The 26,449-nt window shown below is 40.9% G+C and overlaps 1 long non-coding RNA gene across 1 annotated transcript; it reads right to left on the bottom strand.

Moving 5' to 3' along the window:
* LOC116522599 lies at positions 1 to 24,642 on the bottom strand. The gene is made up of 5 exons (XR_004256983.1): positions 24,619 to 24,642; positions 8,435 to 8,722; positions 5,506 to 5,556; positions 2,710 to 2,817; positions 1 to 288 (listed from the first exon to the last, which is right to left on the bottom strand). It is a non-coding gene; the product is annotated as an uncharacterized LOC116522599 (long non-coding RNA).
* Positions 24,643 to 26,449: the final 1,807 nt, after the last annotated feature.

Genomic DNA, 26,449 nt, shown 5'->3' with positions numbered 1-26,449 from the left:
ATCAAATATCCAACTTTATTACACTGCAAATGTTTTAACACATAATATTCAGAAGACGGTATAGTACATTAGGAGATGAACAATAGGAGAATTTGGGGTTGATAAGATGCTTAGATTTTTTTTAAAAAAAGCTGTTCCATGAAAGATTTAAAAAGGGAAGCTGTTTTGTTTAAAAACCGAGGAGGCAAGCAGGAAAGTTGGTAGCATGTTTCCGTCGAGTCAAATATTGAAGTCCTGGATGATTATTCTACAACGTTCCAGTTACGTTTCCAAATTTTTCTGTCCTTCCTAATCAAAAAGAAGAAGAGAGATTTTTGGTTTTCTGAGAGAATTAGGAGGATACCCGTTGTCCCAAAGAGAAACCGTTTTCAAACATTTCTAAAAGTAAAGGTTCCCCCGTCAGTTGGCTCTGGTTCTAGGGCATGGTGCCCATCTCCATTTCTTGGTTGAAGGAGCCAACGTTGTCCGAAGACAATTCCTGTGGTTATGTGGCCAGCAGGTGCACAGAACACATCCCATGAAATTTAGACTTTGCTTATATTAACATGAAATTACATTTAATTTAAGGGTTCCACTAGAAACCTTGTGAGGTACCATATTTTTCAGAGTATAAGACGCACCTTTGTGAAAATCTGGGTGTGTCTTATACACTGAATACTGCATTTTTGACCTACCGAAACCCCGCCCCCTCTGCAAAAATGGACGTGCAGAGGGTTTGGGAGGCTTGCAAAGTGCTCCTGAGGGCTGGGGAGGGCAAAAATGAGCAAAAAACAGGGTGTTTTTGCTCATTTTTGCCCCCCCCATCCCCAGGAGCACTGTAAGAGCCTCCCAAATCCTCTGCATGTCCATTTTTTTGCAGAGGGGGTGGGGTTTTTTGGTCAAAAATGCTGTATTCAGTGTATAAGACATACCCAGATTTGCATGCCCCCCCCCCAAAAAAAAACGAGGTATGCAGAAGGTTTGGGAGGCTTGCAGAGTGCAAAAGCATTTTTTTAAAAAAATTATCTCTTCAAAATCATGGTGCGTCTTATAGTCTGAAAAATACGGTAATTCAATCATTCAAAAGTAAGGAATTTCAACTTCCATTAAAAAACATTATACATCCGAACTAGACTGTGTTGCTTTCCTGTGTCATATAATATATGTGGGTATCTACACAAGTATATATGTTTGTATGTATGTAATTTGTCATGTTTATGCAATATATATTGGAGGTGGTAACCCTTTGAGAGCTGTATGCAATGAAATTTCATTTTAACATATGCCAATTAGTGTATATTCAAAGTGAAAATAAAGTATTCTAAAGCTACGTCTGACCAGCCACAATGTCCATATTGAGGGAAGGCCAAGCTACCTATGGCTGTTCGTGACCTGACAAAAGCGTGCCCAACAACAGCACGCCAACAAACTGCGTTGATAAAACCACGACATCGATAGCGCGCCCACGAAGGCGTGCTGACAAAAGACCACCGACAGAAGCGCCATTACGGTTAAGGTAAGGGTTAGGGTAAGGGTAAGGGTTAGGGTAGGGTTAGGGTTAGGGTTAGGGTTAGGGTTAGGGTTAGGTTCAGGGTTAGGGTTAGGGTTAGGTTCAGGGTTAAGTTCAGGGTTAGGTTTAGGGTAGGTTCAGGGTTAGGTTCAGGGTTAGATTCAGGGTTAGGATTAGGTTTAGGGTTAGGGTTAGGGTTAGGTTTAGGGTTACCTTTAGGGTTAGGTTAAGAGCACGCTTCTGTCGGCGCGCTGTTGTCGGCACGCTTCTGTCCTCATTCTTTGGCACGATTTCGAACTCGTGCTTTTGTCCCCACGGTTTTGTTGGCGTGCTTTTGTCAAGCGTGCATTTGTCGGTGAACCGTGGCTATTCAGTATGAATAGGAGCCCAAATTGGTTGAATTATTTTTAAGCCCATGGCTCTAAGACCGGTTTGCCTGAACCGGTAGCAAAGATGCCAATTATTAGCCAGGGCCAGTAGTAATAAAAATGCTACTGGTTTTTCCAACTATCAGCTGTGCCGCACAATTTATATTAGCTAGAAAGCAGGATTTCCTGCTCACGTTGTGCATATGTTCACATTGCTACCGAACTGGTAGTAAAGATAAGTGGATTTCACCCCTGCTCTAAGGACTGGAAACAACAACATATGCACATTCACATGCCTATAGTCTAGAACAGTGGTGGGATTCAAATATTTTTACTACCGGTTCTGTGGGCGTGGCTTGGTGGGCTTGGTGTGGCTTGGTGGGCATGGCAGGGGAAGGATATTGTAAAATCTCCATTCCCTCCCCACTCCCGGGGAATGTTAGTGCAAAATCCCCATTTCCTCCTGATCAGCTGGGACTCGGGAGGCTGAGAATAGATGGGGGCGCGGCCAGCCAAAGGTGGTATTTGCCCGTTCTCCAAACTACTCAAAATTTCCATTACCAGTTCTCCAGAACTGGTCAGAACCTGCTGAATACCACCTCTGGTCAGAGGTGGGTTCCTACCGGTTTGCACCAGTTCAGTAGAACCGGTTCGTCAAATCTACTGAACCAGTTAGAAGAAATTGCACCAGTGGACCCGGAAAGCAGGCCACACCTACAGAAGAGGTTCCAAAAAGTTTTGAAATCCACCACTGCCTCTGGTCTAGAAATGCTTTAATCCAGGTTTGAGTTGCCCAAAGTGAAACCATGGGCATGAAGTGGATCTTTCCCCTGTATTAAAAGATCTGCTTACCTCATCTTGACCATGCCCAGAAGGTGAGGATCAGGTTGAGGGCGACGCTCTTGAAAAATATTAATCTCAGTCCCAGTACAGTGAGAGAGAGAAGATTCAACCTTTCGTCTGAAGAAAAAGAAGAAGATAAATATCAAGTTGCCCCATTTGGCTGTTGAGATTAGTTGCTTATGATGCTTGCCTAGATCAAGGGTGGAGATCGACCCTACGGCCCTTTTACGATCTGTGAACTTCAACTCCCAGAATTCTTGAGCCAGACTGGGAATTCTGGGAATTGAAGTTCACTAATCGTTAAAGAGCCATCGTTCCCCATCTTTGGCTGAACCAAGCAATATTTTGATTGTGTCTTTTAAGAGTTCATGGCTGACTTGACGCTTCATGCTGAATCAAAAGTTACAGGTAGTCCTCGACTTACGACCACAATTGAGCCCAACATTTCTACTGCTAAGTGAAACATGAGTTTGCCCCATTTTATGCCCTTCCTTGCCACAGTTGCTAAATGTATCACCATAGTTGTTGAATTAGTCAAACCATTGTTAAAGGAAAACTGGCTTCCCCATTGTCAGATGATCGCCAAAGGAGTTCACATGACCCCAGGGCACTGCCCCAGTCATAAATATGAGTCAGTTGCAAAGCATTCGGATTTTGACCATGTGACCATAGGGATGCTACGGTTGAAGCTGAAGTAGTCATTGACAGGTAGGATGTTGTAGCAGACAATTTTATGAACTACACTTACCGTATTTTTCGGAGTATAAGGCACACCTTTTTCCCTCCAAAAAGAGGCTGAAAATCTGGGTGCGTCTTATACATCAAATACAGCATTTTTGGCCTCCTGAAGCCCCACCCCTTTACCAAAATGGCCATGCATAGCTTGTAGGAGGCTTTGAGAGAGCGCCTGGGATCTGGGGAGGACAGAAATGAGCGAGAAATTGGCTGTTTTTTGCTCAATTTTGCCCCCCCCACCCGCAAGAGCATTCTTCAAGCCCCCCAAAAGCTATTCATGCCTGTTTTTTTTTTTTAAAAGAGGGGGGCGTTTTCACAAAAAATGGCCATTTTGGGGGGGTTTGCAGTGCAAAAACTTTTTTTCCCCTTTCGGAAAGCTCTTTAATTAGAGTGGTTGATGAGAATTAGATTGATCAAGTGCTGTGCCAGCAGAAACAAAGTCTTAGGTGCTGCAGATTGTCAGCGATTTCCTTCTCCAGCACATGGATAAATACACCTGGAAACATCTACCTACCTATTCTCTCTCTCTCTTCCTACCTATCTACTATATTTCTCTCTCTCTCTCTCCCTCCCTCTCCCTCTACCTGCCAACCTATCTACTCTCTCTGTCTCTTCCTACCTACTGTATTTCTCTCTCTCTCTCTCCCTACCTAACTATTCTCTCTCTCCCTACCTACCTACTGTATTTTTCTCTCTCTCTCTCCCTCTCTCCCTCCCTCCCTCTATCTACCATCCTACTTTTTAAAAAAATTGCCTCTTCAAAACCTTGGTGCGTCTTATACTCTGAAAAATACAGTAGGTCAGGCACAAAATTGTCTGCTACAACGTCCTATCTCTCAATGACTACTTCAGCTTCAACCGCAATAATCTTGTTGGGGTCACATTACTAGCTGTTCAGGACCACATGCTGCCTATGGGCCATGAGTTGGACACCTCTGATCTATGTAAATAGTTAAGATTACAAGCACAAATCCAGCCATTCAAACCATATTTCGTGGCTTAATGACATAAGTGAAATAGACCCACAAAGAAATGGTAACTCAAGTCCCAAGGACGAGTGTTAAGTCTGAAAAACTTCGTGTTAAGTCATGTCACTTTTTAAAGTTGTGTTGTTGCTTTGAACTAAATGAACTGCCGTACGTCAAAGACATACTTGCATGTTCAAAAAAATGATTCTGCAGTGAAGGAGTATGGGTTAAAATGAGATCACAATGTTAGCCACAATTGGGGGGGTGGTGGACTAGATGACCTACAAGGTCCCTTCCAATTCTGTTAATCTGTAAACAATTCAAATTCTGCTCAAGTGTGTGTGTTGGGCTTGCCGCAGAGAGTAAATAAAGAGTAAGGCTTAGAACCGGCATTCACAGTTGCCATCTTGACTTTTTTGAGATCCTCCCACTGAAGAGACCTTTGCAGGACTTAACACAATGTTCTGCTTTTATTTCAACTTCTCACAGGTATATCTCATTCATATAGCTATATTATTATAGGGTCTCCTGCTTGAGCAGGGGGTTGGACTGGATGATCTCCAAGGTTCCTTCTGTGAGCATATTAAATTTAATGACTGGAACAGTGAAGTGTACAATGGGCCAGAACCAGAGATGGGATCCTAGCGGTTTAAGAACTGGTTCGTTGAGCGCTTGCTCGCGGGAGCTAACCGGTTCACTCCCAGCTGATCTTCGGAGCTACAGATTCGCACAAACCAGTCTGAACCAGTAGAAACCCACCTCTGGCCAGAACCCACAGTTGTTGTTGATAAGTCGGAGAGTGCTGGTTCATTCATGAGGCAATCTACCCTATGATTGGTTGCTATGGGGTAAAGGGGGAATTTCATTTTTCCTCGCCTTTTTTCTTCTTTGTGCTCTGTATGCTGTTTGTGATTTACCTCACGACGTTCCTAATCCTCCTGACTATCTTGACTGCTGTAAATTGGAATGCCAAATGCATTTTTTTAAAATATAAAACTACAAGATCTTCTCAGTGTCTCTGACTTGGTGTGGAAAACTGCTGCACAATTCCCTCACACCTTCCAACTCTGTTATTTTGATATTTTACCCACAGTGAACATACCTGTTTCGAAAACTGGAGTGTCAGACGAAGTTGCTTTACATGTAGCATCCCCTGTAGCAACAAGAACAACGCTCATTAATGATTACGATTATGATTTAAAAAAACCAAGATAGATTCCGGGAATATTTTTGCCAGATGTCACCTGGATGATTGATGCTATGCTATGCTACTAGGCCTCAAAAAGTTATTTCGGTCCCAATCTGCCATAAACAAAAGTTGATGAAAGTTTATCACCCCACTCCAAGCGCCTTCTCAAAGTCAACGGCTTGGGAATGGAGGGAAGCTGCATTCCTTGGAAAACTTTTCTAAAAAACACATTTCTTTTGCATTTTGTGGACTTGGGGGACCAGTTATGGGTGGCACCTTTCGAAAGGGAAAAATTACCCTGGGATTTTGGCACACAAATTTCAGTTCGGCTTTGCATTATGGTATATCCCTTGATTTCTAATAAACCATGACTTTCTCATCTCAATGTTGCTAAGGGTTGTTTTTTTTTCCTTAGAAGCTCACGTTGAGGCAAGGCTGACAACTTTCCATATTTTGTGGCTTGCCCTTTCTCCAACACACACAAAAATAAAACAGACGTCCTACAGCTGTATTACAAGGGGGAGCAATGGTTATTTTTATGTGCCTTAAATTATGATGTCCATCTGGGATCCTTATCCCTCTACTACTATGTAGTAGCACTTAGTAGTAGTAGTATAGTACTAGTAGTACTAAGTAGTAGTAGAGGGTAAGGGACCTCCTGAGACTGAGGCAAGCTTGGTATGAAGTTTCCAAAAGATGCCCTAATTAATTTACGAGCCTCAAGACAAAGTTCAAAAGAAATCAATTCATTTATTAGGATTAACATTTTGGCATGTTCTTCTGCGGAGCCGAAACTAATATCTACTTAATGGCATCTGAACTTTACCCCTGTATCCCCTCCCTTCTGTCTGTGTCATAAATCACACCCACCAACAAAGTGCTGTGGCAGGCTAGGAATGTGCACATTTCACATGCTAGCTGTAGAAATAAGAGACCTGACTCTGGCCAAATGTATGCATGGCATTCTCCTCCCTTTTCTCTCTTTTCTATGTCAACTTGATAATAGCCATGAAAACGCTTTACCAGTTGATACTTGGGAGTAATGAATATTTAAGTGGTGGCAACTCATTTCTAGAATATCTTCAGCAGATAAGATCACCCGATGCCTTCATAAATAGTCTTCTGAAGACTAGGTGAAGATTTATCATTTCCCAAGCACTTCCCAAACTATTTGAAAGTTTACTTACTGATTATTGTTTGTTATTAAATGTATTTGTCATCAACTTTAAAGTTGGAGGCGACTCTAACATTATTGAATGTTATTTCACTGCATTTATCTTTGCTATTTACAGTACTTTTTAAAAACTAAACTTAAATTCTCCTTTTAACTGAAGGGAAGAAATGATATTATTTCAGAAAATATGTGTGTCTGTACATCACATGGTGTACGGTAAAAACTTGTTACACTACTTGGGGAAGTAAGGCGGTTTAAACCATGTATGAAATACACAACTCAATAAACTGTGAGAAAGCCTCGTTTCACCACCACCACATCTCTTCTGCAAAACAGTTGCAGATTCCCACATCAAACTGTAGATCATATCCTGACCAGAGGTTGAAAGCATATATTGGTCTGGTATCTATTTTTTGGATTAATATAAACGATGCTGAATTTCAATGGTTAGATGGCCTAGACCAGGGATGGCTAACCTTTCTCTCCTCACGCACGTGCCCACACCCATAATGCAATGCGCCCCGCCGCCTGTGCATGCACACATGACCCCGCTGTTCTCCCCCTGCACATGCGTACAACCCTCTCAGCTCTTCCGCGCATGCACGCGACCCCACCTTTGGGCTTAGCAGGCCTCCCTGAAGCCTTCTGGGACCAAAAATGGGGCATGGGGGGCGTGCCTCTCCACGCACCTCCCTGCACATGTGCATGTGACTCCTCCCACTCACCATGCATGAGCACATGGCTCCCCGCCCCCTGCGCATGTCTCCTACATGCATGGCAGGGTCCCCAAAATCAGCTGGCTGGCGGGAAACACATGCACACAATTGGGCAGTGGATCTGAGCTGGGCAACAGCTTACGTGCCCGCAGAGAGGGCTCCATGTGCCACCAGTGGCACGCAGGCCATAGATTCACCCTCACGGGCCGAGACATTGATATTTCATCTTAGATCTTTTTCGACATTGATATTTTATTGTGTTTTACTAATCTAACTCAACCGTGAATATTTATTGCGGATGGCACGCCATACGCTAAATGTATCTACGAAACATTTGGGAAATCTGGTGCTCTAAGTGAGTCTCATCTTTTCTGCAGGATGTCCAACAGATATTCAACCAGCCCCCTGGAACCAGAGGTGGGTTCCTACCAGTTCGCACGTATTCGGTAGAACTGGTTCATCAAATCTACCGAACCGGTTAGAAGAGGTTCCACCAGTGGACCCGGAAAGCAGGCCACACCTACAGAAGAGGTTCCAAACTTTTTTGAAACCCACCACTGGTCCTTGGATATGATTATTCTATACTATCATGCTCAGATTTATAAAACTCAGTGCCTCTGTGAAAGGTAAGGATGACTACTGCGTTTGTGGTGCAATCAGAACATTGTGTGTGTTGAAGTTGTTTTAACGCAAACCAAAGATGCCTTTTAAAAAACAAGTTTACATCATATTCTTATGCATGCCAGTGTTGTGTGTGAGGTAATTTAAGGTGGTTCTGACAAGTGTCGTCGGCATCTTCATACCCGGTCACATGGGTGGCAAGCCACTCCCATTCGGTCACATGGGTGGCAAGCCACTCCCACAAAGGAGGCCACACCCACAGAGTAGGTTCGAACAATTTTTGAAACCCACCACTGGTTTGATGTGAATGCCAATATTTACATCGATTTACCTTCTTTTTCAGCTGGGTAGGATTTCTCGCCATGAGTAGCAGAGCATTGAAACTGATCTTCATTTTTGCCCCAAATGACAACCCCAAGGCTGGCCGATTCTTTGTTGCCGTCTTCTTTCACAACCACAGCAGAGCCATTGACAAGTTCCAAATTGCCATTATACCCCACGTTGATGGGATCAGGCGAATAGTCAGTAATGAGGCAAGCAGCTATGTCTTCTTTGGATTCTTCTTTGGATTCTTCTTTGGATTCCAACTGGTAGACCGAAGGTTCTGATTTATCAAGATCTACAATTAAAAAACAAAAACATACATTGCTCAGTTTTGAAATCTGAAAAGCTTGGAAAGCACATACAGGGAGTCCCAGATTTACAACTGTTCATTGAGCGACCACTTGACGTGACAAAACGTGACCTACAATCAGTCCTCCCACTTACAATGGTGGCAGCATCTCCACAGTCAGAAAAAATTGAGCAGTGAGCAATCCAGTACGTATTTTACAACAGTTGCATGTGGGCCTTGCATAATTGTCAATTGCAACCAGAGGTGGGTTCCTACCAGTTCGCACCGGTTCATCAAATCTACCGAACCGGTTAGAAGAGGTTCCACCAGTGGACCCGGAAAGCATGCCACACCTACAGAAGAGGTTCCAAAATTTTTTGAAACCCACCACTGACACACACACACAAACACACACACAGACTCACACAGAGAGAGAAAGAGACAGAAAGGAAGGAAGGAAGGAAGGAAGGAAGGAAGGAAGGAAGGAAGAAAGAAAGAAAGAAAGAAAGAAAGAAAGAAAGAAAAGTGAGAGAGAGATGAAAGAAAAAAGGAAAAAGGGACAGGGAGACAAAAGGAAAGAGAGAGACAGAAAGAGAGAAAGAAAGAAAGAAAACACATGGCCAGCAAGCCACTCCCACCAGGTCACATGGCTGGCAAGCCACTCCCACAAAGGAGGCCACACCCACAGAGTAGGTTCGAAAAATTTTTGAAACCCACCACTGATTGCAACCTAGCCAACTGGTTTCCAACACGCAAAGTCAAGCGGAAGCTGGATTTACTTAACAACCTGTAGGATGTACTTAGCAGCTGGGGCTAAAAGAGTCATAAAATCAGGGCTTGGCTCACTGAACAGCTGCCTCACTTAGCAGAGGAAATTCTGGTCCCATTGTGGTTATAAGTCAAGGGCTAGATGTAAAAAGTTACATCGCACCAATAAAGAGTATGCTGTACCTTCTATGTTTTTTTCAGTTGCAATGTATGGCTGTGAAACATGGAGCATAAGAAAGGCTGAGCATCAAAGAATGGAGGCCTTTGAACTCTGGTGCTGGAGAAGACTCCTGCTAGTCCCTTGGACTGCAAGGCGATCAAACCGGTCAGCCCTAGATCAACCCTGACTGCTCTTTAGAAGGCCAGATCCTGTAGATGAAACTCAAATACTTTGGCCACATAACGAGAAGGAAAGACTCCCTGGAGAAGAGCCTCATGCTGGATACGATTGAGGGCAAGAGAAGAAGGGGACGACAGAGAATGAGGTGGCTGGATGGAGTCACTGAAGCAGTCGGCGTGAGCGTAAATGTATTCAGAGGATGGTAGAGGACAGGAAGGCCTGGAGGAACATTGTCCATGAGGTCACGATGGGTCAGACACGACTTCGCAACTAACAAGAACAACATTCCTTCTCATCTATTAGTTCTACTTTGCATTGTACACTGTTTGTCATAAGAGGCAATGAAGTTATGGAAACGTGTGAAATTTTAAGCTTGGTTATCATCCCTTACTAGAAAAACACACATCCCGATTTCCTGGTTCTTTCGCTAGAGTCAAAAAAAAAAACCTCGTCTGCTAGTCTAAAGAGTAATTAACATAAATTATGACTTTTTTGAGCGGGGATCACGAGTCACTCTTTGACTTTGGAGGTGCCAGGAATTGCAAATGCAATCAGAATAGAGATTCATTCATACAAAATAGAATTAATAAAAATAACATTAAAATCAGAACTAATGAATGAAAAGAAGGACTAGGGGAGAAATGATAGCAGTGTTCCAATATCTCAGAAGTTGCCACAAAGAAGAGGGAGTCAAAGCATTCTCCAAACCCCCGAGGGCAGAACAAGAAGCAATGAGTGGAAACTAACCAAGGAGAGAAGCAACTTAGAACTGAAGAGAAATTTCCTGACAGTTAGAACAATTAATCAGTGGGACAGTTTGCCTCCAGAAGTTGTGAATTCCTCAGCACTGGAAGTCTTTAAGAAGATGTTGGATAGCCATTTGTCTGAAACGGTATAGGGTTTCCTGCCTAGGCAGGGGGTTGGACTAGAAGATCTCCAAGGTACCTTCCAACTCTGCTATTGGGTTCACTGACAAATGTGCAATACACATATGCGTGCTGTCAAAACCGCGACGACCAAACTGCGATGTCAAAATCGCGCCCACAAAAGCGCGACGACAAATGCGTGCTGATAAAATCGCGTCATCAACACACTACATAGTGGGACGCATATATGTACGTTATAACCCTAACCCTAACCCTAACCCTAACCCTAATTGTGCTTGTCATCGCGCTTTTGTCATCGCGGTTTTGTCATCACGGTTTTGTCAGCGTGCATATGTGTATCGCGCAATTGTCGGGTCACACTGCTATTGTATTGCATTGCATTGTATAAAAGTTTTTAAATGGTAAAAATAACATAAAATTTCAAAAGGGGAACAATTGCAAGATGGGGAGCGTTAGTAGCAGAGGTGGATTCCTACTGATTCGGACCGGTTCAGCCAAATAGGTAGTAACTCGGCCGGCCACACCCCCAAACTGGTTCTATCAGCGCTGCCATAGGCCCTGCCATCTTGTTTTTTGCTTCTGTGCATGTGCAGAAGAAATGTTTTTACTATGCCCGAAGCGCATCCCTGAACTAACTGGCAGTAACAGAAGCCGGAAAACACACCCGATTAGTAGTTGTAAGTACAAGTGGAGGGAGGGAGAGTTGTTATGGGGCCAGACAGCCCCATGGTTGTGTGGGCCTCTGTGTCCCCCCATGCAGGCTCCTACCATTAGGTTTTGACCTAATCCATGCACAAACCCACAGTTCAAATACAAATGCAAGGTCAAAACTTCAATGTATGTGTATTTTGACTGAGGGTTTTTTGCACTTTTTCTTCTTCTTTTGCAACCTAAGCTAATAACTTCTTCAAGCGTTTGCAAAACTTTCCAAAACTAATTGCAGAGAAAAACCCGCAAAGCTTACGCCTCCCTCCCTGTGGGCTTTCATCTTGATGCTATCGTTTTATGACTAAGAGCTCACATTACGAGTGGTAGTAGCTTGTCTTCCTGCATTTCCTGCTGTTGTGTTCATTTAGTGAATGAGCTTAAGATGAATGACCTTCAGAGGGACGCGGTGTCTAAGACGCTGAGATTGTCCATCAGAAAGATTGGCAGTTTGGTAGTTCGAATCACTAGTGTTAGGTAAGCTCCCCATTGGGAGAGCGAGTGCATTCAGAAAAGCATTGTGAGAGTTGTGTTGGAGAACACACAAACCAGCATACAGAGACATTGCAGGTTAAATAGGCTTTTACTTTCATGGAAATAGAGGTATCAGAGTCCAACTAGCATCACCTAACGGAGTGAGCTCCCGTTACTTGTCCCAGCTTCTGCCAACCTAGCAGTTCGAAAGCACGTAAAAAATGCAAGTAGAAAAATAGGGACCACCTTTGGTGGGAAGGTAACAGCGTTCCATGCACATTCGGCATTTAGTTATGCCGGCCACATGAACATGGAGATGTCTTTGGACAGTGCTGGCTCTTTGGCTTTAAAATGGAAATGAGCACCGCCCCCTAGAGTCGGGAACGACTAGCACATATGGAGGGAGAGAGGGAGAGAGAGAGAGAAGAAAGAAAGAAAGAAGGAAGGAAGGAAAGAAAGAAAGAAAGAAAGAAAGAAAGAAAGAAAGAAAGAAAGAAAGAAAGAAAGAAAGAAAGAAAGAAGCTAATAAAGTTGTCTTGGATGAAAAGTATGAAATTATCTACCAATGAATTCTAATAGGCCTTCATCATGTTGGAATAAAGAATAGATTTGTTGATAAATACATAGGATAGATAATCCTAACTTGTATCCCAACCTTCAAAGGAGAGAGAGAGAGAGAAGAAAGAAAGAGAGAGGGGGGAAGGAAGGAAGGGAGAGAGAGAGAAGGAGGGAGAGGGAGGGAAGGAGAGAGAAAGAGAGAGAAAAAGAAACAGAAAGAAAGAAAGAAAGAAAGAAAGAAAGAAAGAAAAGAAAGAAAGAAAGAAAGAAAGAAAGAAAGAAAGAGAGAGAGAGAGAGAGAGAGAGAGAAGTCTGGAACGACTAGCACATATGTGCGAGGTGAACCTTTATAATGACCTTCAAGAAATATGCATTAAGTTTGGACCCAACTCTGCATTTCACTCTAACCAAAGGATCAAACCCAAAGACACCAGAGTTACAGAATACAAAATAACAAGAGTTGGAAGGGACCTTGGAGATCTTCTACTCCAAGCCCTTGCTCAAGCAGGAGAACCTATACCATATTGGACAAATAGCTGTCCAACCTCTTCTTAAAAACCTCCAGAATTGGAGCACCCAAAACTTCTGGAGGCAAGTTGTCCCACTGATTAAAATTTTTCCTTAATTCTAGGTTGGACCTCTCTTTGTTAATCTTCCATCCATTACTGTTTGTCTTGCCCTCAGGTGCTTTGGAGAATACGTTGAACCCCTCCTCACTGTGACAAGCCCCTCAAATATAGCAGTTTTCCAATATTTGAGGAATTGTCACATAGAAGATGGGGGGGGGGGGAGGTGTCAATCTATTCTTCAAAGACTTGAGGGCAAGACAAGAAAGAAGAAGTTCCAGTAAGATCCTGAGTTGTAAAATCTTATCTGTATTAGACTGTGTAACTGGATGTGACTTAACACTTTGACTCTGTGTTCCAATATCTCAGGGGCTGCCACAAAGAAGAGGGAGTCAAACTATTCTCCAAGGGACCTGAGGGTAGAACAAGAAGCAATGGGTGGAAATTAATCAAGGAGAGAAGCAACCTAGAACTAACGAGAAATTTCCTGACAGTTAGAACAATTAATCAGTGGAACAGAAGTTGCCTCCAGAAGTTGTGAATTCCCCAACACTGGAAGTCTTTAAGAAGATGTTGGATAGCCATTTGTCTGAAACGGTATAGGGTTTCCGGCCTAGGCAGGGGGTTGAACTAGAAGACCTCCAAGGTCCCTTTCAACTCTGCTATTGTATTGTATTGTATTATAATCAAGGAGAGAAGCAACTTAGAACTGAGGACAAATTTCCTGACAGTTAGAACAATTAATCAGTGGGACAGCTTGCCTCCAGAAGTTGTGAATGCCCTAACACTGGAAGTCTTTGAGAAGAAAATAACCTAAGCAGAGGATTGGACTAGAAGACCTCCAAGGTCTCTTCCAACTCTGTTCTTCTTTTATTTTTCTCTTCTCTTCTCTTCTCTTCTCTTCTCTTCTCTTCTCTTCTCTTCTCTTCTCTTCTCTCCTCTCCTCTCCTCTCCTCTTCTCTCCTCTCATCTTCTATTCTATTCTATTCTATTCTATGTGCAAAATGTTCCATTCTTAGGTTTATAATATCTGAATTCTGGAAATTTCTGAAAAACTAACAGGAATACCCCTAAAATTACTTAAACAAAACAAAATGGCCCCAGTGTTAATTTAGATAACAACTGCATTGAGATGAACCCAGCTCCTGGATAGTTAACCACAATATCATAGAATTCTTCTCCATTCAATCATCTAAGTCACCACAGGCTTTCTCCATCCTGTCCAAAACTTCTAGAGTTGAGGACCAACAAATATGGTGATATGTTACTAAGCGAAACCCCAATGTTTGAAAGCTTGAAATCAATCACCACATTACCAGCATGTAATGGTAGTGAAATTACCCCTCTGCAAATAATGCATCTAAACTAAATATATACAATAGGAAAAGTATAAAACGAACCCAAATTGGAATTCTCGCAAATGCACTTGCCAAAGCATCTGTGATATTGGACAGTTGAGGGAGGGAGAGAGGGAGGGAGCGAGACAGAGAGAGAGAAGAAAGAAAGAAAAAGAAGGAAGGAAGGAAGGAAGGAAGGAAGGAAGGAAGGAAGGACGGAAGGAAGGAAGGAAGGAAGGAAATAAAGTTGTCTTGGATGAAAAGTATGAAATTATCTACCAATGAATGAATGAACAGGCCTTCATCATATTGGAATAAATAATAGATTTGTTGATAAATACATAGGATAGGTAATCCTAGTTTGTATCCCAACCTTCAAAGGAGAGAGAGAGATAGAGAGAAGAAAGAGAGATGGGGGAGGAAGGAAGGGAGAGAGGGAGGGAGGGAGAGAGAAAGAGAGAGAGAAAGAAATAGAAAGAAAGAAGTAAAGAAAGAGAAGGAAGAAAGAAAGAAGGAAGGAAGGAAGAAAAAAGAAAGAAAGAAAGAAGCTAATAAAGTTGTTTTGGATGAAAAGTATGAAATTATCTACCAATGAATTTTAACAGGCCTTCATCATGTTGGAATAAAAAAAATAGATTTGTTGATAAATACATAGGATAGGTAATCCTAACTTGTATCCCAACTTTCAAAGAAGAGAGAGAGAGAGAGAGAAGAAAGAAAGAGAGGGGGGAGTAAGGGAGAGAGAGGGAGAGAGGGAGGGAGGAGAGAGAGAGAAAGAGAGAGCGAAAGAAACAGAAAGAAAGAAGGAAAGAAAGAAAGAAAGAAAGAGAAGAAAGAAAGAAAAGAAAAGAAAAGAAAAGAAAGAAAGAAAGCTCCTTATCTGGTGGTGATTGTCTTCACCATGGAAAGTCCTTCACACTCCCAGCGTCACTGACAGGGCAAGCCATGAATATATACAAAAATCAGAGCAAACCCCACTCTCTTCTAGTACTGATGATGTTACCTAGTTGGGTAATGAAATGTCTGCAAGAAAACCAACTGGCTCAGAAGGCACCAAGAAATCCACAAAAGTCCCAACTGCCCCCTAAAGAAGCACATTCAAAAATGTTCAACTTACTAGGGACGACAACAAGTGTGGTCCCACTTCCAAAATGTGTTTTGTCCCAGGACTGTAGCACTACAAGGAACATCTTTACAAAATGGCTAGTTTCCAAGCCCTATTAAGTGATCTGTTTACGAACTGGGACCAGTAAGTCCTACAAACCTCATCTTCATGACGATGCTAAATTAAAATAATTATAATAATGTTCTCAAGTCAAAGATAGGACAAATGAAAGCTGAATTCCCTTAGAGAGTTTCTCGGATTTATTCCTTAAATATGGCACGTATAAAAATTCCGACTTACCAGGGTGAACTGCAAGTCTGGTGCCACTTCCAAATTTAATATTCCATCCACTACCTGTGTCACACTATGATACCTTCCTTTACAAAATTGCAATCCATAGGAAGAGCTCCAACACATTTTTTTTGCTCTTCCCTTCAACCTATTACATATATTTTTACATTAAAAGTTTGCCATTTTTGCATTAGAATATTGCTCGTCAAACTTTCAAATATCGCATCCCTTAGTTTGACTCAATAAACATGCTTGCTGCAATCATATGCTTAAAGTTTTCTAAGCTATGGCCTTTTGGTAGTTCCCAAAGAATTTGAAGGAAGGCACTCTGGATGGAATTTCAAAAGTCCCTAGCATCTTGTAATTTTTAATCTAAAAGAAAGGAATATTATTGTGTACGATAGCAGTGTTCTAATATTTAATGAGGGTCAACCTCTTTTCCAAAGCACTCAAAGCCCTGATAAGAAACAATGGATGGAAACTAATCAACGAGAGAAGCAACTTAGAACTAAGGAGAAATTTCCTAACAGTGAGAACAGTACATCAGTGGCAGGGGTGGGTTCCTGCCAGTTCTAACCTCTTCTATAAAAGAGGTTCCATAGATCTACAGTGCCATTTAGAACCGGTTCCAGCTCCCTCTCCCCGCCCATCCGCACATCATCAAGATGAAGAGCGAGAGGAGGAATTCTGGGAGTTGAAGTCCACAAGTCTTAAAGCTGTCAAGTTTGAACACCCCTGGGTTTTTTTTTCTGAAGGGTTAGTGGTGCAAGGGTCTTGTAACTTGACAGCTTGAAGGCTTGCGTGCTTCAAATGCCAGAGTTTCTGAGCCAACATGATTGGAGGAGGAATTCTGGGAGTTGAAGTCCACAAGTCTTAAAGCTGTCAAGTTTGAACACCCCTGTGGTTTTTTTTTTTCTGAAGGGTTAGGGGTGCAAGGGTCTTGTAACTTGGCAGCTTTAAGACTTGCGTGCTTCAAATGCCAGTTTCTGAGCCCAAATTTTGGTTGCTAAGCAAGAGTGTTGTTAAGTGAGTTTCACCACATTTTACAAGTTGGCCACGCCCACCCAGTCACATGACTGTCAAGCAACTCTCACACGGTCACATGGTCGGCAAGCCACTCCCACAAAGCAGGCCACACTTACAGAAGAGGTTCTAAAAAAATTTGAAAGCCACCACTGATCAGTGGGATGGCTCTTCAGAAGTTGTGGGTGTCCCATCACTGGAGGATTTCATGAGAAGCATGGACAGCCATTTATCTGAAATGGTGCAGTGTCCCCTGCTTGAACAGGGGGTTGGATTAGAAGATCTCCAAGGTCCCTTCCAGCTCTGATATTCTATATTCTATTAACTACCTGAGGGTGTTGGTGTCATTTGATTTAATTCAGTTACAGTAGAGAGTGGTACTCGGTTCAAAGCTGAACAGGGTTCTTTCAATGAAAGACTCCTGGGAAATCCTGCTTTTATAACAAAAATGTTTGATGAAATAGACGGAGGAGAATAAAAATGATCCCAAGGGAAGAAAATATATATAAGCAAGCTTAAGAGATAAGGAAGATGACCTTGAAGTCAGACAAGGACTGGCAGATGGGCACCACCGATGAGAAGATTAATTGTCCTGCAGCAAGAGACATTTAACCCTGCAATCAAGCAGTAAATAAAAGGGCAGTAGAAATAACATTCCTGGCGAGGAAAGCTATGGCAAATCTAGACAGCCTACAAAAAAGTAGAGACATCACCCTGTCAACAAAAGTGCATACAGTCAAGGCTATGGTTTTCCCAGTTGCAATGGATGGCTGTGAAGTTTGGACCATAAGGAAGGCTGAGTGCCAAAGAATGGAGGCCTTTGAACTCTGGTGCTGGAGAAGATTCCTGCGAGTCCCTTGGACTGCAAGTCGATCAAACTAGTCAGTCCTAGAGGAGATCAACCCTGACTGCTCTTTAGAGGGCCAGATCCTGAAGAGGAAACTCAAATACTTTGGCCACCTAATGAGAAGAAAGGACTCACTGGAGAAGAGCCTCATGCTGGGAAAGATTGAAGGTAAAAAAAGAAGTGGACGACAGGGAATGAGGTGGCTGGATGGAGTCACTGAAGCAGTTGGCGTGTGCTTAAATGGATTCCAGAGGATGGTAGAGGACAGGAAGGCCTGGAGGAACATTCTCCTTGGGGTCCCGATGGGTCGGGCACAACTTTGCAACTAACAACAACACGAAATAGCATGTGATAAAATGTAGCTGTCAAAGGATAAAAAGAAAATAAAACTGGACAAATGTTTGGACAGAAGTACCCACAATTTGTGCAGGAATCTATCATCTACAGAACATTCCAGGGATTTTCTCCAATCTCTGTAACCCTGGCTGATGTATCAAACACCATGATTGGGCTTAATTGGGCTTGTGTATGAGAGCAATACTTAAGCAATTTAAACTCATAAAGGGTAAAATTAACTATAATTACAGACGGTCAGATGTTGAAGTGACCTTGGACCTTGGTCTTCCAATCCAACCCCCTGCAGAAACAGAACACCCTGTACCATTGGACAAATAAGTGTCCAATTTCCTTTAAAAAGTCCAGTTATGGATCACCCACAACTTCTGGAGGCAAGCTGTTCTGGTGATGAATTGTTCTCACTGATAGGAAATTTCTCCTTAGTTCTGGTTGAATCTCTCTTTGTTAAGTTTCCATCCGTTACTAATACATAATAGAATAGAGTAGAGTAGAGTAGAGTAGAGTAGAGTAGAGTAGAGTAGAGTAGAGTAGAGTAGAGTAGAGTGGGATGAGGTGGAATAGAATACAATAGAATAACAGACTTGGAAGGGACCTTCAAGGTCTTCTAGTCCAACCCCCTTCTTAGGCAGGATACTCTACACCACTTCAGACAAATGGTTATCCAATCTCTTCTTAAAAACTTCCAGTGTTGGAGCATCCACACTTCTGGAGGCAAATTGTCCCACTGATTAATTTTTCCAACTGTCAGGAAATTTCTCCTTAGAAATTTCTCTCCAATTGTCTCCAATTTCTTTGCATTTTAAGTACAATGACAATTAAGATTATACTTATGATGAGTTTCCATCCATTTCTTCTTGTCCTGCCTTCTGGTGCTTTGGAGAACAGCTTGACCTGCTTCTCTAATTTTCTCTGGATAATTAGTCAGGCCCTGAGATTGACCTCCACTAATATTGCTAGCAAAATAAGAAGCCATAATACTTACATGGTTTCACCATTAAAAGGGTTCCTTTACCAAAGATGATTTTATAAGCAGTGGCACAGTGATGCCAAAGCCTACAAAAACCTCCAGAGTTCAATCATTCTCCACTCCTGATGTTTTAAAAGGATCAATGACGAATAAGAAGGATTCAAAGGAATCCCATATGATTTTTGAATTCTACAAATCTTCACCTAATACCTACCAAGCTACCAGTAAAAAAAAAAAAACTTGATAGAGGATTGGTGATATAATGTATAACCCTAAGAACATATTACAATGATATCTTGTTGTTGATAAATAATCTTAATAAGGGAATAATTAAAAATTGCTATATATTTGTAGCAACTGTTTAGAATAGTATGTTGAAAAATGAAGGAATAAGATTTCTGTTTGAATGTATGATGTACAAGGATAACAATGAACATAAGCATACCTGATAGTTGATTGGTGGAATTATGCATAATTGAAAATAGTGATATACAAATATAAATGGTTGGTAATTGTTTTTTTCTTTCACATTGGGATTATATAAAGGTATACTGTTATCAAATAGACAATCAAGAATGTAAGGGAATTATGATTTATTGGAAAAAATAATAATAATACTAATTGCAATGGAACACATACTGTACAATGAAAGTGAGGTATTTAGTTATACTAGATGAAAAATCTGTGATGGTAAATATTATTCGAGAATATGGATGTAAAAATACTTGTAACCAAACGACATGCTGTATGTGAAGATGCTTTTTCTCTGTCTTTTTTTGTTTTTTTAATTGTTGTGTGTGTGTGTTGTCTGTTTAATAAAAATAAGAAATTATATAAAAAAAACACACACCCTCTTAATAGTAATCAGTATATCTGTGGCCATCTGCAGTAAAAATGAGCATCATTTTGGAGTAGTGGTTAAAGCATCAAGCTAGAACCTGGGAGTAGACTCAAAACTATATGTAGTAATAATAATGTTCTCAGGTAAAAGATAGATTTAAAGAAACCACGATTTTCTTAGGGGTTTTTAGAAATTCATTCCTTAAATATGGCATGTCTAAAAATGTGGACTTACCAGGGTAAACAACAAGGTTAGTGCCACTTCCAAAGTGAATTTTATTCCATCCACCAGTACTGTAACACTGTGATGCCATCCTTTGCAAAATGGCAACCTTTAGAAAGGTGTTTGTAGGTTTACAGAGGAGAGCCAGTTGTTCTAGTGGTTAAACTAGTCTAAAAACAGGGAGACTGGGAGTTCTAGTTCTGATGAAGAGAATATTTGTAGCTCAAGGGTTGACATGTGGGGTCCTTTGGTCCCATTGGAAATGAATATGATGGTTATGTTTAATATTTCAATATTACAAAATTAATGTTAATATAATGGATATTGTATAAACTCAGATTGTTATGCTACAAAGATACTTGTACCCAGATGACACTCTTCAATTGAAGATGGAATGTGTGTGTGTGTGTGTGTGTGTGTGTGTATGAATGAACTATATTTAAAATCAATGATTCCAGATAAGTGACTAATGACCATCCAATAGGTTACAAGTGTTATGCCTGACATCAAGGGGGCAACTTTAAGATTAGAATAGAGTAGAGTAGAGTAGAGTAGAGTAGAGTAGAGTAGAGTAGAGTAGAGTAGAATAGAATAGAATAGAATAGAATAGTTGGAAGGGACCTTGGAGGTCTTCAAACTGACCCCCTGCTTAGGCAGGAAGCCATACACCACTTCAGACAAATGGTTATCCAACATCTTCTTTAAAACTATATATAATAATAATGTTCACAGGTAAAAGATAGAGTTAATGAAACCACAATTTCCTTAGGGGGTTTCAGAAATTCATTCCTTAAATATGGCATGTCTAAAAATGTGGACTTACCAGGGTAAACAACAAGCTTGGTGCCCCTTCCAAAGTGAATGTTATTCCATCCACTACCACTGTGACACTGTGATACCATCCTTTGCAAAATGGCAACTTTTAGGAAGAGGTTTGCATGTTTATAAGGGGATAGGGCAGAGCAGAGCAGAACAAATTGGAAGGGACCTTGGAGATCTTCTAGTCCAATCCCCTGGTCAGGCAGGAATCCCTATACCATTTGAGACAAAGGGTTGTTCAATCTCTTCTTAAAAACCTCCACTGTTGGAGCATCCATAACTTCTGGAAGTAAGCAACAGAGAGCCAGTTGTCTAGTGGTTAAAGCACCAGTATAAAAACAGAGAGACTGTGAGTTCTAGTTTTGACAGAAGAGAATATCTGTAGCTCAGATTTGAACTATGGGGTGCTTTGCAATCTCTGAGCTCTGAGTGCCCTGAACATGTTACCTAGCTGGGTAACAAAACATCTGCAAGAAACAGAGGAATAGAATAGAATAGAGTAGAAGAGAATAGAGTAGGGTAGGGTAAGGTAGGGTAGAATGGAATGGAATGGAATAGAATAGAATAGAATAGAATAGAATAAACAGAGTTGGAAGGGACCCCATGTTGTGAGATCAAAATTCATCTAGGCTCATAGGATTAGAATAGAATAGAATAGAATAGAATAAAACAGAGTAGAGTAGGAGAGGGGAGGATAGGATAGGATAGGATAGTTGGAAGGGACTTTGGAGGTCTTCTAGTCCAACCCCCTGCTTAGGCAGGATACTCTACACCACTTCAGATAAATGGCTATCCAACAGCTTCTTAAAGACTTCCAGTGTTAGATTATTCACAACTTCTGGAAGCAAATTGTCCCACTGATTAATTGTTCCAACTGTCAGGAAATTTCTCCTTAGTTCTAGGTTGCTTCTCTCCTTGCTTCTCTCCAAATTCGTTGTATTTAAGTACAATGACAATAAAGATTATACTTATGATTAGTTTCCATCCATTTCTTCCTGTCCTGCCTTCTGATGCTTTGCAGAATAGCTTGACCTCCTTCTCTAATTTTCTCTGGATAATTAGTCATGCCCTGAGGTTGACCTCCACTAATATTGCTAGCAAAATAAGAAGCCATAATACTTACATGGTTTCACCATTAAAAGGGTTCCTTTACCAAAGATGATTTCATAAGCAGTGGCACAGTGATGCCAAAGCCTACAAAAACCTCCAGAGCTCAATCATCCTCCATTCCTGATGTTTTAAAAGGATCAATGAAGAATAAGAAGGATTCAAAGGAATCCCATATGATTTTTGAATTCTACAAATCTTCACCTAATACCTACCAGGCTACCAGTATATATATAAAAAAACACCCCCTTAATAGGTAATCAGTATATTTGTGGCCATCTGAAGTAAAAGTGAGCATCATTTTGGAGTAGTGGTTAAGGCATCAACCTGGAAACTGGGACAAACTATAAATAATAATAATAATAATGTTCTCAGGTAAAAGAGTCAATGAAACAACGATTTTCTTAGGGGGTTTCAGAAATTCATTCCTTAAATATGGCATGTCTAAAAATGTGGACTTACCAGGGTAAACAACAAGGTTAGTGCCACTTCCAAAGTGAATTTTATTCCATCCACTACCACTGTAACACTGTGATACCATCCTTTGCAAAATGGCAACCTTTAGAAAGGTGTTTGTAGGTTTACAGAGGAGAGCCAGTTGTTCTAGTGGTTAAACTAGTCTAAAAACAGGGAGACTGGGAGTTCTAGTTCTGATGAAGAGAATATTTGTAGCTCAAGGGTTGAAATGTGGGGTCCTTTGGTGGTCTTTGAACTTGGTTATTTTCTGGCAGATATTCACATAGCAGGAGCAATAGCACTTAGACTTATATACCACTTCCTAGTGCTTTACAGCCTTACTCCAAGCAGTTTATAGAGTCAGTATATTGCCCCCAACAATCTGGGTCCTCATTTTATCCACCTCAGAAGGATGGAAGTCTGAGTCAACCCTTGAGCCTGGTGAGATTCAATCTGCCAAAGTGCAGCTAACAGGCTACTGGTATTAAAAAACAAAACAAAACATCCTCTTAATAGGTAATCAGTATATTTGTGGCCATCTGCAGTAAAAGTGAGCATCATTTTGGAGTAGTGGTTAAAGCATCAAGCTAGAAACTAGGAGTAATTTAAAACTATATGTAATAATAATAATGTTCTCAGGTAAAAGATAGATTTAAAGAAACCACAATTTTCTTAGGGTTTTTTAGAAATTCATTTCTTAAATATGGCATGTCTAAAAATGTGGACTTACCAGGGTAAACAACAAGGTTAGTGCCACTTCCAAAGTGAATTTTATTCCATCCACCAGTACTGTAACACTGTGATGCCATCCTTTGCAAAATGGCAACCTTTAGAAAGGTGTTTGTAGGTTTACAGAGGAGAGCCAGTTGTTCTAGTGGTTAAACTAGTCTAAAAACAGGGAGACTGGGAGTTCTAGTTCTGATGAAGAGAATATTTGTAGCTCAGGGGTTGAAATGTGAGGTCCTTTGGTGCTCTTTGAACTAGTTTATTTTCTGACAGACATTCACAAAGCAGGAGCAATAGCACTTAGACTTATATACCACTTCCTAATGCTTTACAGCCTTACTCCAAGCAGTTTATAGAGTCAGTATATTGCCCCCAACAATCTGGGTCCTCATTTTATCCACCTCAGAATGATGGAAGTCTTAGTCAACTCTTGAGCCTGATGAGATTTGATCTGCCAAACTGCAGCTAGCAGGCTACTGGTATTAAAAAAAACCCATCCTCTTAATAGGTAATAAGTATATTTGTGGCCTAAGCATCAAGCTAGAAACTTGGAGTAGACTGTGAGTTGTAGTTCTGCTGAGGCCAGTCACTTTACGTCACCTCTAGGAAGGAGAGAGTAGGAAGCTACTTCGGAAAAACTAAAGGGGCCTATCCAGGCACCCTCTGAGATTCAGACACAATTGAGTGAAAGGAATAAAACTACAAATAGATGTTGACTCAGCACCATAGATAGTAGGCTGGTAAAATTAGTACTGGAGTCTTACGGGAAATGGTGGCAGATAAATACAGCAGGCAAATAAGGAAAGGCTATTACATAACAGTTGCTATCGTGGCTGAGGAATCTACAGGCTGTTGAATTTAGCATTCTTAATCTGGAGTCCATAGAAATGAGGAAGGGAAGGGAAAAGGAAGGAAGGAAGGAAGGAAGGAAGGAAGGAAGGAAGGAAGGAAGGAAGGAAGGAAGGAAGGAAGGCAGGCAGGCAGGCAGGCAGGCAGACGATGGGAATGAGAAGAACGAATGTGTACATTTTCTGAACATTTAAGCTTAGTGCAATTGCCACCTGTGGGGATACTGATTACCTTTTTCCAATTAAGTCATCACATGCATGTGTTTTTATGTCAAATCTATTTAATTATATTCATACATGGACATATGCACACAAAACAGGATGATTAATGTTAGGAAAGGACTGTTTTTAGCTGTGTAATACTTCCACGTGTTCCTTTTCCTATCAATTATTTAATGGTATTCACTCTCAATTTTGTAAGATCAATGTGCACATTTTCTACACATTTAAGCTTAGTGCAATTGTCACCTGTGGGTATGATGACTGCTCCTTACCGAATACCTCTTTCCAATTAATTTATCACATGTATGTGTTTTTAGGTCAAATCTATTTAATTACATAAATGCCTGGAAATATGCACAGAAACCAGGAAAATTAATGTTAGGAAAGGGCTGTTTTGAGCTGACCACAGTGTCAAGGATAAAGAGATAAAACTTACTTGGTATTACGACCAGCCTAGTCCCACTTCCAAAAATCACCTTATTGCCATAGTTAAGCACAGTGCTTTCTGCCTTGACAAAAATATCCCTTCCTTTTTGCATCAGAATTATGCCTTCCTTTTAAAAAGCTAAGTCTCTAGACTTTAGGAATTAAATGTCAAGGATTGTGGCTATTGGAAATCTGAGTCCTTTTGACATCTACAATTAAAAAAAATATATTTTTTCTTCTGGACTCTAGTTTCTTCCCTGGAGGTGTGAATCCACTCTGCCCTTTCCATCCCATCATTTCCAGACTTTTTCAAACGTTTCCAGACTCTTCCTTACTCTGCCCTCCAATTTATCAGTTGACAAAAAGCCTCTTTAATATATTAAACCACAGTCTCTTTAAAGAGCAAAGCCTTCATCGCATCCTGCAATTCTATATACAGTGATCGTCCAGTAAGTCTAATTGCATTCAGAGCTCCTTATTTCTGTATAAACAAAGAATGACAGGGTTAACTTCTTACTGTCTGTTTTTCAAAGAATTTTGAAAATGGAAGAAAAAGCCCTTGACTTAAGTTTATTATATAAGTATTTTTCTTATTTTTTAAAAAAATATTTCCAAACTTAAAAGACAAAAATATGGGGGGGAGGGGAGACGACGACAAAAAACTAACTAACGCATAGGCACTCTTAATTTCTTACTATCTTTCATTTGTTCAGCCGAATAACTTTCTTCCTTCCTCTTTCTTCCTTTCTTCCTTTCTCTTCCTCTCCCCTCTCGTTTTCCTCTTTCTTTCTTTCTTTCTCTCTCTTTCTTTCTTTCTCTCCCTCTCCCCTCCCTTTTTCTTTCCTTCCTTCCTTTCTCTCTCTCTGCCTCTTTTCTTTCTTTCTTTCTTTCTTTCTTTTCTTTTTCTTTTTCTCTCTCCTCTTTCTTTCTTTCCATTTTCTATCTTTTTCTTTTTTCTTTCTCTTTCTCCTTCCTTCCTTCCTTCCTTCCTTCCTTCTTCATTCCTTCCTTCCTTTGAATTGATGGAGAGCTTCTGCCCTTTAGGATCAACCCTCAATAGTAAAGGAACCAAAATAAATAAAGATAATTATGGTGGAGGAAAAAATCATAAACAGTACATTGATAATAGCAAAATTGAGACATCAGCAAAAAAATTTAAAAGGGGGAAAAACTACTTTGATAGAAACAGAAGAAACTTACGTGCTTGGACAACTAATTTTGTCCCTGAACCAAATACCAGTTTTCCAAAGTTCACAGAAAGATTTCTCCTTTAACATAAATGTGTGCAAGGCTATGGCTATGGCTCTTGATAGATTAGATATGCACACTCTAAGTGCACATAAATGCTCCTTATGCCTAGTTTGATGAAAAAAGAACTAGGGGAGACATGATAGCAGTGTACCAATATCTCAGGGGCTGCCACAAAGAAGAGAGAGTCAAATTATTCTGCAAAGTACCTGAGGGCAGGACAAGAAGCAATGGGTGGAAACTAATCAAGGAGAGAAGCAACCTAGAACTAAGGAGAAATTTCCTGACAGTTAGAACAATTAATCAGTGGAACAACTTGCCTCCAGAAGTTGTGAATGCTCCAACACTGGCAATCTTTAAGAATATGTTGGATAATCATTTGTCTGAAGTGATGTAGGGTATCCTGCCTAAGTGGGGGAGTTGGACTAGAAGATCTCCAAGGTCCCTTTCAACTCTGTTTATTCTAATATTATGCAAAGTGGATAACTTATTTACAATGCTGTTTCCAAAGTTGACAATACCTAGTCCTCTCACCACTGGATTAGATTTTCCTCCTTGGTTATTAACCCACATTGGCTTATCTACCCAGGAAG

The sequence above is a fragment of the Thamnophis elegans genome, chromosome Z (genome assembly GCF_009769535.1).
Source record: "Thamnophis elegans isolate rThaEle1 chromosome Z, rThaEle1.pri, whole genome shotgun sequence".
NCBI lineage: Eukaryota > Metazoa > Chordata > Lepidosauria > Squamata > Colubridae > Thamnophis > Thamnophis elegans.
This window is presented reverse-complemented; position numbering and strand designations above follow the sequence as displayed.